This window comes from Aythya marila, assembly GCF_965140915.1.
Source record: "Aythya marila genome assembly, chromosome: W".
Lineage (NCBI taxonomy): Eukaryota > Metazoa > Chordata > Aves > Anseriformes > Anatidae > Aythya > Aythya marila.
In genome coordinates this window covers 17416660-17427461 of record NC_139081.1, presented here as the reverse complement: position 1 = coordinate 17427461, position 10802 = coordinate 17416660, and the positions used below count along the sequence as shown (strand labels likewise).

Genomic DNA, 10802 nt, shown 5'->3' with positions numbered 1-10802 from the left:
GTAGCCCATGGAAAGGAGACCACGCAGGAGCAGGTGACCTGGCAGGAGCTGCTGCCCGTGGGGGATCCAGGTTGGAGCAGTTTGCTCCCGAGGGATGGACCCCGTGGTACAGACCCATATCTGGAGCAGTTCTTGAAGAGCTGCTGCCTGTGGGAAGCCCATGCTGGATCAGTTTGGAAAGGATGGCATCCCATGGGAGGGACCCTACAGCACAGGGGACGAGAGTGACTGAGAAGGAGCGGAGGAGACAAAGCACTATAGACTGACCATAACCCCTGTTCCCCTGCCCTGCTCAGGGGGAGGAGGTGGAAGAGGGTGGATGGGGGGGGGGGAAAGGTGCTTTTGTTTTCTTTCCTTTGTTTCTCACTTCTCTAGCTTGTAAGATTTATTTAGGCAATAAATCTTACTATCTCCCTGTGCTGAGTCTGTTTTGCCCGTCACACTAATTACTGTGTGATCTCCCTGTCCTTATCTCAACCCTTGAGCCCTTTTCATCGTATTTTCTCCCCATTCCTCTTTGAGGAGGGAGAGTGAGAGAGCAGTTGTGGTGGAGCTCAGCTGCCCACCCGAGTAAAACCACCACAACATGTAGGATGCATTGCTTCTTGTATGTGCTAAACCTACCCCTATGAACCAACTTTGTAATGATGGTAAATAGCTTTTCTGATCCATTTGCAAACTGTAATACTTGAAGTCCTTTACAGTTGTTTTACAATGCTCCTGAGTCTTAAATTATTAGATTGTAATTATACTGTACTGGGGTATTAACCTTATTTAAAATATCGTTTTGTGTTAATGAGCTATGCTCATCCTTTATTAAGAAAAATCACTGTGATGAATGAAGGGGAACTTTCCTTAAATCAAAGATGGTTTCTTTGCCATCTCGGTGGGTGGTTACTTACCTTTGGATTTAATCTCTTCCAGAGACAGAACATGTAGCCTGAGGGAGTTCTGCAGTAGAAGTGGGAGAATACACTCCCCCTAGGAACAAAAAGCAGCTTTAGATACCGTTTGTGTTGCATGCTGTATAATGAAATCAGAGCTACTGTTACACACCCCCTATATGCACAGCTATGTCACCCAGGAAGAAAGTAACACTGAGAGGCTAACATCTCTGCCAAATGTACAATTGGGAAAAAAAGAAACCAAAAAAATCTCAAAACACATGATAGCTGGAGGCCTTATCTTAGGTGCCATCATAAATGGTAACCTACTCTTATGAATAAATTCACCCATCTAATATTCTCCCAACAATTCTCAATCTGTTTGCTGCCTGGAGTATGTATGGGAGATTTTTGGCCTGTAGTTGAAGGCAAGTTAGGGAAGTGAGAAATCTATAAGTAAAATCCTGTGAAATAATTTCCCATGAAGATTTCTGACAGTGTGAGACTGATTCGCAGAAGAACTCTGCAACTCAAAGCAAACGAGTTATAAAGTAGGTATGTGGTTTATTTCAGCACCAGGCGCATGCGGGATAGCTCCCAAAGGCGTACACAACAATTCATAGAATTCGTTCACTCGCATTCTCTTTTATCCCCTAAAATGTTACATATGCATTAAGTTTTGCAACACATCTATGCATATTCATTTCCTAGCTCCGCCTAGCCCCGCTTCGTATGCTAGTTGTCTTATCAGTCCTTCTGCGCTTGCGTAGTACTCTCTGGTGGTCATCCGGGTGGTCATTGGGATGAAGTAAGATGTCTTCATCAGGGTTGAACTTTTCACCTTGTCTTCTTGCGCATGCTCTCTGAGTCCTTGGTTACAGTACAAACCATAATGTTGATTTGATCTGGTTCTTGGGGTCCGAGGGGCTCCTGTTATCTCGAGGCCTTGCAAGTTTGGCATTCTTTTTCTTGTCCTTTCACAAACACTTCTCTTTATCTCTGAGCCCTTGGTCACAGTACAAACCCTAAGGCTGGTTTGATCCGGTTCTCAGAGTCCCAGGGGCTCCTGTTATCTCGAGGCCTAAGCACAGCACAACCACAGTACATCGCAAATGTAGCACATATTAAGCAATGAGTGTTGCCTACATATTCATTCTTAATCAGTCGCCCTCTAATTTCTAACCCCATGTCTCAGTACCCCCCTTTTCTGGAAAATCTAGTAAATTCTTTTACTTAATACAGAAATTCTTCTTCCCAATCTCTACGATATGTATCCCTCAATGCCTTGCCATGTACTTTCGACAAGGAAGCTAATATCGCCATTCGTTGTAACAATTTCCAATTCCAAACAAGTATTACAAAAGACAATACTAAACTTATACCAACTAACATCAATAAAACAATAATTGGGTGACCCAATGTGTTCAAAATCCCAGTTGCAGTTGGCGACCACCCAAAGAGTGCATCCCACCAGTTGTGATTTGCGTCTTGTTTCACTCTTTGCAAAACTCTGCTTATTTCCTTCATATCACGATGGACAATGGTTAGAGTGTTCTCCCTATTTTCCTGAATGCCTTTTAAAATTTTGATCAGGTCTTGGTGTTTAACTAATTGCATCACTAAGGTGAGGTTCATCCCAATAGGTGTAGGTAATAACTTGTGATACATTGTATTGTTAGACTTGATCAACTAGTGGGATACCACTGGTGCCAAATACAGAAAAATCACACCTGACAATTTTCCAACTAATTTCTAACCCCATGTCTCAAGACAATAGAACAAAAGGGGACTGTTGCTTCTCCAGAGGTCCAGGAGCATGCTGGAGAGCATCGTGACACTTAAAAAAGCAGCTTCACAGAAAACCATGCAAAGAAAACATTGGAAGAAACAGAAAATAACTGTCTTGCCAAGCAAGAGAGAAGGTAAGAGGGGGACAGTGATGAGTCCTGAAAGGCTGAAAAAATGACTTAGAATTTCCAATAAAAAGCTTGACAGGCATCTGACTGGTTACTTGGCCATGATTATCAGCAGCAAAGTCTCCAACTTGGGTAATACCGCAGCACTGCACAGACTCACCTTTTTTATGTGACTCACCTCACGTTTTATGACTGGCTGCAAACCAGTGGGTTACCAGCAATCCAGTTTCTAGCCAGATTAGCCTAGATAGATGCTGATTTTCTACAATAATTCCAAATTCTTCTGATCCCTTGCACTTTCCACCTTGGAAATATCCCAAACCAACCGGAACGTAATATGTTTGGCACATCAAGATGACCTTTAAGGTTCCTTCCAACCCAAACCATTCTATGATCAAGGTTCTGATTGCAGATTAAAACAACAAACTAACCAAGTTTACCAGGCACTATTAAACTGAATATCATTGAAAACGATTGTTTTTGCTTCATTAAAAAGGCATGCAAGCCTCTGTTGCTAGAGCTGCTCTGATTGTGATGATTTAGTGAGTCTCAGAAAGGAAGAATTACACTAACCATCTAATTGCTCTTAACAAACTTTCTGCTCCAGCTCTTGTACTACAGACCTGTAAACAAATACCACGAAAAAAGACTAAAAATTAATCAAAATCAATCAAATCCAAATCCTTTGGAGGTGACACAGATGCCATTTTGGATAGCAAAAGTCTTTGAAGTTCTCAGTCTTTTAGGATTTTTCTCTCCAAACTGACTCAAACTCTCTCTGCCAAGCTGTGTACTTCTGGCTCAGCTTTTTTGCCGATGGCTTGGTACGGGCAATCACATCTAGGAAATCTGCTGTTGTGATTGTGTCCAGTTGGATCACAGGTAAGTTACTGTTACCTAGAGAAAACAGGTCAAATAACATTATTACTACCAAAAGATATTCTTTTAAGTCTAACATATGACTTACTATATAAAAACAGTAGAATGAACCTAGAGAGAGAAAGAGAAATTCATATTTATGCACAGATACTGACATAAAAAAGGGCTAATTTTCAGAAACATTAGCTTTAGTAAATGTTTTAGAAATGGAGTTTAAAACTTCTCTAAGCAGAAAGAGATCCACCTGCTGGGGTTAACGTAATTTCTAGAGTTACAGCAGTGGATCAGCATTTCCCAGATTAGATTCTCTAATAAAAGCTGTGGTACCTTGCTGATGGTTTTCAAGAGCATTGAAGATTTTCCTCACTGTTCTCATGGTTGCTTCCTTGCACACAAGTTTGATGTCAGAACCAGAGTACCCATCAGTTTTCTGTGACAGAACCAGAACAATACATTACAGCTTACAGCCTTATAAATCAGACAACAGTGGCATTTACAAGCATATATGTTTTATGTGTATTTTTATAAAGTATCTGTAAATTCTATTGCTGTCAGAAATATATCATAGAATACAAAATCAGGATATCCAGAGTTGGAAGGGACCCACAGGGGTCCTTGAGTCCAACTCCTACACACATTATATATGTATACGTAGATACATATGTGTATATGTACATATATATATATGCACCTTCCTACAAACCCCTTCCCCACCCCAACATTACGCTGGTTACTCTAGCTTTGAATGTCCACAGTACCTTTCAGGTGCAAAGGAAATACTGAGCATTTTCTTTCTAAGCGACAGGTTTCTGTAAGTCAACTAAAACTCACTTTTCTGTGTCTGTTCCCAGCTTTCCTGTTAACAAAATAACTACATTTCCTTATTTATAAAACAAAAACTGAGCAGAATTGTCTCTGAACAGAAGAAAAGAGACAACTGGGAAAGCTGTAGATATTTCTAAAGAATTTAGGATGTGACGAGGGGCTAAATAAAGCAAGCCTGATTTCCTAGTGAATCTCACTCTTGTCTGAAAGCTGGTTTCTCCTGCTGCAGTGGAGCTGTGACAAACCTTCCCTACCCAATTAATTGTTCATTACCCCAGTGAATTGGAAGTGCTCCCAGCCCAGTAAGAAGAGTGAGAGAACATACTATTGCTGTAAGTCTCCCTGTATTTAAGGCTGAAAAATTGGCCCAACAGAGAGGATCAGAAAACATGACTCTGCAAGCAGAGCTGTGTGGAACCAGTGATTTCCACAGCCAGGTGTGTACCTATGATATGCTCAGCCCTGCCTCTCACTAATTTCTGGCTGGCTGGAACTTCAGACGGACCCAAAGTCCTTCCCCCAGCCTTGTATGTCGCAATTGCTGCATACAGAGAGGTGCTGTCCCTACCCTCTGCCCTGGACCTCTTCCACCATGACACAATCCCATCACTGTCGACAGTACATGTCACTCTTGCTTGTTTCCCACTCTGAAAGTCCCCAAGCTGCTGCAGTGTTGTCTCACCTGTCCCAGCAAGCTGTAGTCCAGATCTGTTCTCAGCTCCACTCCTCCGCTGTTGCTCAGAGGGGGCAGCCAGTGCTGGATCATTGCTCACCACGCCTCTTTACTTGGAAGGTCGACCAAAATCCATTTCTCTAGATGCCACAGCATGTCAGAATCCAACTCCCTGCAAGCAAAGCAGAAGAGGAATCATTTCAGTGCATCTCTTTGCAGAGACAGTTTTCACAGGAAGCTCCTCACTACAAGGACTGACAATTTTCAACCCCACCTGTAGCTGTGCCAACCTAGTTTTGAAAAAACAGATTAATTATCAAGTGTATTCCTGTTCGCTGTATTAGCAATACACTAGCTTACGACAACAAGGCTTAACAACAGCAGTCAGAAGTTTTAGTTATCTTCTCTGGTACTTGTGTGCAGCATGTCCCATCAGTCCTCACCATTTCTCCCTTTGCTATTAAGGAGACACTACAAATTGTCTGTCTGGGGTAATATTTTTATAATAATAAAAATATTTTATAATAATAATTCAGGGACAAAATTAGGAAGGCCAAAGCTCATCTGGAGCTCAATCTGGCTACTGCCGTTAAAGATAACAAAAAACGTTTTTATAAATACATCAACACAAAAAGGAGGACTAAGGAGAATCTCTATCCTTTACTGGATGCAGGGGGAAACTTAGTTACAAGAGATGAGGAAAAGGCGGAGGTGCTTAATGCCTTCTTCGCCTCAGTCTTTAGCGGCAATACCAGTTGTTCTCTGGATACCCAGTACCCTGAGCTGGTGGAAGGGGATGGGAAGCAGGATGTGGCCCTCACTATCCACAAAGAACTGGTTGGTGACCTGCTACGGCACCTGGATGTGCACAAGTCGATGGGGCCGGATGGGATCCACCCAAGGGTACTGAGGGAACTGGCAGAGGAGCTGGCCAAGCCACTATCCATCATTTATCAGCAGTCCTGGCTATCGGGGGAGGTCCCAGTTGACTGGCGGCTAGCAAACGTGACGCCCATCTACAAGAAGGGCCGGAGGGCAGACGCAGGAAACTACAGGCCTGTCAGTTTGACCTCAGTGCCAGGGAAGCTCATGGAGCAGATTATCTTGAGAGTCATCATGCAGCACTTGCAGGGCAAGAAGGCAATCAGGCCCAGTCAGCATGGGTTTATGAAAGGCAGGTCCTGCTTGACAAACCTGATCTCCTTCTATGACAAAGTGACGCGCTGGGTGGATGAGGGAAAGGTTGTGGATGTGGTCTACCTTGACTTCAGCAAGGCTTTTGACACCATCTCCCGCAGCATTCTCCTCAAGAAACTGGCTGCTCTTGGCTTGGACTGGCGCACGCTTTGTTGGGTTAGAAACTGGCTGGATAGCCGGGCCCAAAGAGTCGTGCTAAATGGAGTCAAGTCCAGTTGGAGGCCAGTCACTAGTGGTGTCCCCCAGGGCTCAGTGCTGGGGCCAGTCCTCTTTAATATCTTCATCGATGATCTGGACGAGGGCATTGAGTGCACCCTCAGTAAGTTTGCAGATGACACCAAGCTATGCGCGTGTGTCGATCTGCTTGAGGGTAGGAAGGCTCTGCAGGAGGATCTGGATAGGCTGCACCGATGGGCTGAGGTCAACTGCATGAAGTTTAACAAGGCCAAGTGCCGGGTCCTCCAACCTGGGATGCAATAACCCCAAGCAGAGCTACAGGCTGGGAGATGAGTGGTTGGAGAGCTGCCAGGCAGAGAAGGACCTGGGAGTGATGGTGGATAGTCGGCTGAATATGAGCCAGCAGTGTGCTCAGGTGGCCAAGAAGGCCAACAGCATCCTGGCTTGCATAAGAAACAGTGTGGCCAGCAGGGCTAGGGAGGTGATCGTCCCCCTGTACTCGGCTCTGGTGAGGCCGCACCTCGAGTACTGTGTTCAGTTTTGGGCCCCTCGCTACAAGAAGGACATCGAGGTGCTTGAGCAGGTCCAGAGAAGGGTGACGAAGCTGGTGAGGGGCCTGGAGAACAAGTCCTACGAGGAGCGGCTGAGGGAGCTGGGCTTGTTCAGCCTGGAGAAAAGGAGGCTCAGGGGCGACCTTATTGCTCTCTACAGATACCTCAAAGGAGGCTGTAGCGAGGTGGGGGTTGGTCTGTTCTCCCACGTGCCTGGTGACAGGATGAGGGGGAATGGGCTTAAGTTGCACCAGGGGAGTTTTAGGTTGGATGTTAGGAAGAACTTCTTTACCGAAAGGGTTGTTAGACATTGGAACAAGCTGCCCAGGGAAGTGGTGGAGTCACCATCCCTGGAGGTCTTTAAAAGACGTTTAGATGTAGAGCTTAGGGATATGGTTTAGTGGGGACTGCTAGCGTTAGGTCAGAGGTTGGACTCAATGATCTTGAGGTCTCTTCCAACCTAGAAATTCTGTGATTCTGTGATTCTGTAATATGTCAGGACTAATTAATTGCTGCTTTGTAAGGGATGCTTAAAATATAGACAGAAACACAGACTTTCAATCTGGGATGCAAGGACCATGTTCATGGCAGAACAGGAGCTTCATCTGAGGCTGCTCCTGCAATGCAAATTATATATAATACAGCCCCAAAGGACAGTATCCTTGTAAAAAGGAGCACGTGAAAGATGAACAGGCTGGATCAATGTGCCAATGAGCCAAAACCTCTCTTGAGATCAGCTCTGATAAAGGTGTTTGGCAAAAAAAACACAAAGAAACAAACAAACAAAACAAACAAACAAAAAACAAGACTGAGAATACTCCTTATTTTTACTTGTTTGCGGTGCACAAAGGAAGCTTGAAAGAAAAAAAAAAAAAGCATTTCATGACCACCTAGATGAAGTCTTTCTTGACAGTGCCCCAGATGCTGTCAGTTTGCAGGAGTCCTGGTACGCCTGGCACGCCAGCTCCGCAGATGCACATCCAAGTGGGTCATTTAATCTAGCCTTCTATCAAGTGCTCTTCAGTTGTCTGCATCTAACAGTGACATAACTGAACACAAATTTCTTCTCTGGTTCATCTCTTGTTACTCATATAATGGGAACAATCTACAGGTACCCCAATCATCCATACAATTTTCAAGAAGAAATAGCAGCTACAAAGTATTTACTCATAAGTCTCCAGTGTCTTCCAGGAGCTGCTCTGAGCTATTATCCTTTCAAATGCAGTACCAATCTTTCTCCAGTGGCCCCATTCAGTCACTGAATTGTTATTTCAGTTTAAAATTTAGTTCCCCATGCTTGCCAAGAAACTCTTATCAGGGAGAAACTCCCTTCAATGTGTCTTGTTGTACTGGGTCTGGCAGAGAAGAAAAAAAAGGAGCCCTAAGCACCATTTCCACCCCTGCCAGCTGAGCAGAAAGAGCCAGCTGCTGGAGGTACACTTAAGCCTGCCTCTACCTTTGATGAAATCAAAGTGAAATCCTTTGGTGAGGATCCTTGGGTGAAATCCTTTTGCCAGCAAAGCCAATATGCAAGCAATACTTCTGGTATAAAACCCCTCTTGAATTTACAGGGAGCTGACTGCCAGCTCGGGACAGACCTGGAGCACACCGACAAAGCTTATTTCTGTCACCTTCAGTGACTTGTATTTATTTTTTAATAGTATCTTCTACTGGCACACAACATAAGAAAAGGAAAAAAAGCCTCCCAAGTAGGTGCTGTCATTCAGTGGGATCAGAAGTGCCTCTGTTCCCAGAAAGAACCTCTCAGTTTTGGAGAGCTGAGTCAATGGCTCAGGATGAGAAAACCAGATCAATAGGCTCTCACATGCCAACAGAATTCACTCAGATCCTTACCAGTACTTCTAATCAAGGCCTCCGATGTAAATACCAGAGCTTTGCTAATCAATGTCTATTGGCATATTGATACCATTACTGAGATTTTAGGCTGCTTAAGAGGCTTGCTGAGCAGCTGTGGGGCTTCAGCCTACGCTGTGCAACACCCAGTGCAATGCCTCTCACACAGGCTGCAGAATGGGCACAGGACCATTTTGGTCCCCCCTCACCTTCCAAATGTATATTTCAGTAACTTCTCAGAATTGCTCTGATAGGCTATAAATTAATTACTCTGCAGCTGACCACCTGCTTGGCTGTTATTTACCCACACTGCCTTCCTCCATGTACCCAAACAGAGACAAAGTTCTCAGGGTTTCAGAGGTGCCCACACAGGTACTCTAACTGCTCTTGCAGGAGAAGGACAACCACAGCCAGAGTCCCTGCAAACAACCCGTGAATCCACCAAATGTGGACGTTTTTCACCACTTCAGAACACTATTGGGCTGCCCCTTGAAATCACAGCTTCACAAGCTCCCTAGCCATGCACAGAGGAAACAACCTTGCCCTTAGTGGATATTAACACAGCAAAAGCACAACGCCCAAGAGGCACTGGGCTCCCAGGCAATATTTCCAGCTGTTCCTCCTACTGCTTTGTTTTAGTTCTGCAGAGATGCAAGCAGTGAAATAGAGGTCTAAAAAGTGCTCCCAACACAGGGAACAGCTCTGTAAATGAGCCCACTGATACATACAAGTCGCTCTATTTATCCAGAAAGCTTACAGTGACCCTGCTTGTTGGCTAAAGATGAAAATGAAGACATGATATTTTTGTTATCTTTAAAGTGTTTAGGTTGTTTGCTAAATTGATTTGTTAGTGAAAAAATGCAAGGTTAAGTGACAACAATAACCAGAACAGAATAATAAGCACTGCGCCAACCAAAATACTATGGGCTATTATTTCAGATAAAAATATTAAGAAATGTTCATGGAAAGAACCTCTATAGTTGGAAGAGGGTGACTTTTGGGAGCTCTCCCAGGTTGACATCACAAGGCATCATGTCTCATTATCACTGCCACATTTCATGGAGGTAAACAAGGCAAAGAGCTATTTTTGTTTCCAGGAGGAATATTAATAAATGCATTAAGCAGAAATTAAGAGACCTCCAAAGGTGAAGCCAGAATCAGCAACAAGAGCTCACTGATAATTAATCCCTGCCTACTGGGATCATCACCATGGTGTAGAAGATGAAAAGGTACCAAGAACAGTAAGCTTCTCATCATCCCACCTCCTGTCCACCCATGCAGGTGGCCTGAGCAGAGCCACAACAGGCTGAGGACTTGTTCTAAGTCCACGTCTTCTCCTAGGGCTTCCCCACACTGTCCTCCTCTGCTCTCCTTCCTCGCTGTCCTCCACCATACACACCAGGCATGCACTGCTGGGAGTGAAGGGAAGGGCTGACTGTGGGGTAATCCCAGATGTTATTTTGGGATTGCAGCCCACCTACCCTGTGGTGGTTTTACTCAAGTGGGCAGCCAAGCTCCACCACAACCGCTCTCTCACTCCCCCCTCCTCAAAGAGGAAGGGGGAGGAAATACAACTGTGGTGGTTTTACCGTGCTGGGCAGCTAAACCCCACAACCGCTCTCTCACTCCCCCTCCTTTAGATAAGGAGGGGGAGAAGTAAAGCAAAGAACAACTCACGGGTTGAGATAAGGATAATTTAATTAAAGGGAAATAATTATAATAATTAAATAAAGACTACCATGAACTAAACAACTTAACTAAGGGGAAAATAAAAGGGAAAGGGGAAAAAGGGAGGAAAACAAACAAACAAAATAAATGAAAGCTATATGGAAGTGCAGAGGAAAGA

General features: G+C 44.3%; 1 pseudogene across 1 annotated transcript in view; it reads right to left on the bottom strand.

Moving 5' to 3' along the window:
• Positions 1-3542: 3542 nt before the first annotated feature.
• LOC309889524 (katanin p60 ATPase-containing subunit A-like 2) overlaps positions 3543-10802 on the bottom strand; it is a 34484-nt pseudogene continuing 27224 nt past the window's right edge. The window contains exons 6-8 of the transcript in view: positions 5187-5349; positions 4007-4109; positions 3543-3697 (exon numbers count right to left, since the gene is read on the bottom strand). The product of the transcript in view is annotated as a katanin p60 ATPase-containing subunit A-like 2 (transcript). The remainder of the gene's footprint in view (positions 3698-4006; positions 4110-5186; positions 5350-10802) is intronic.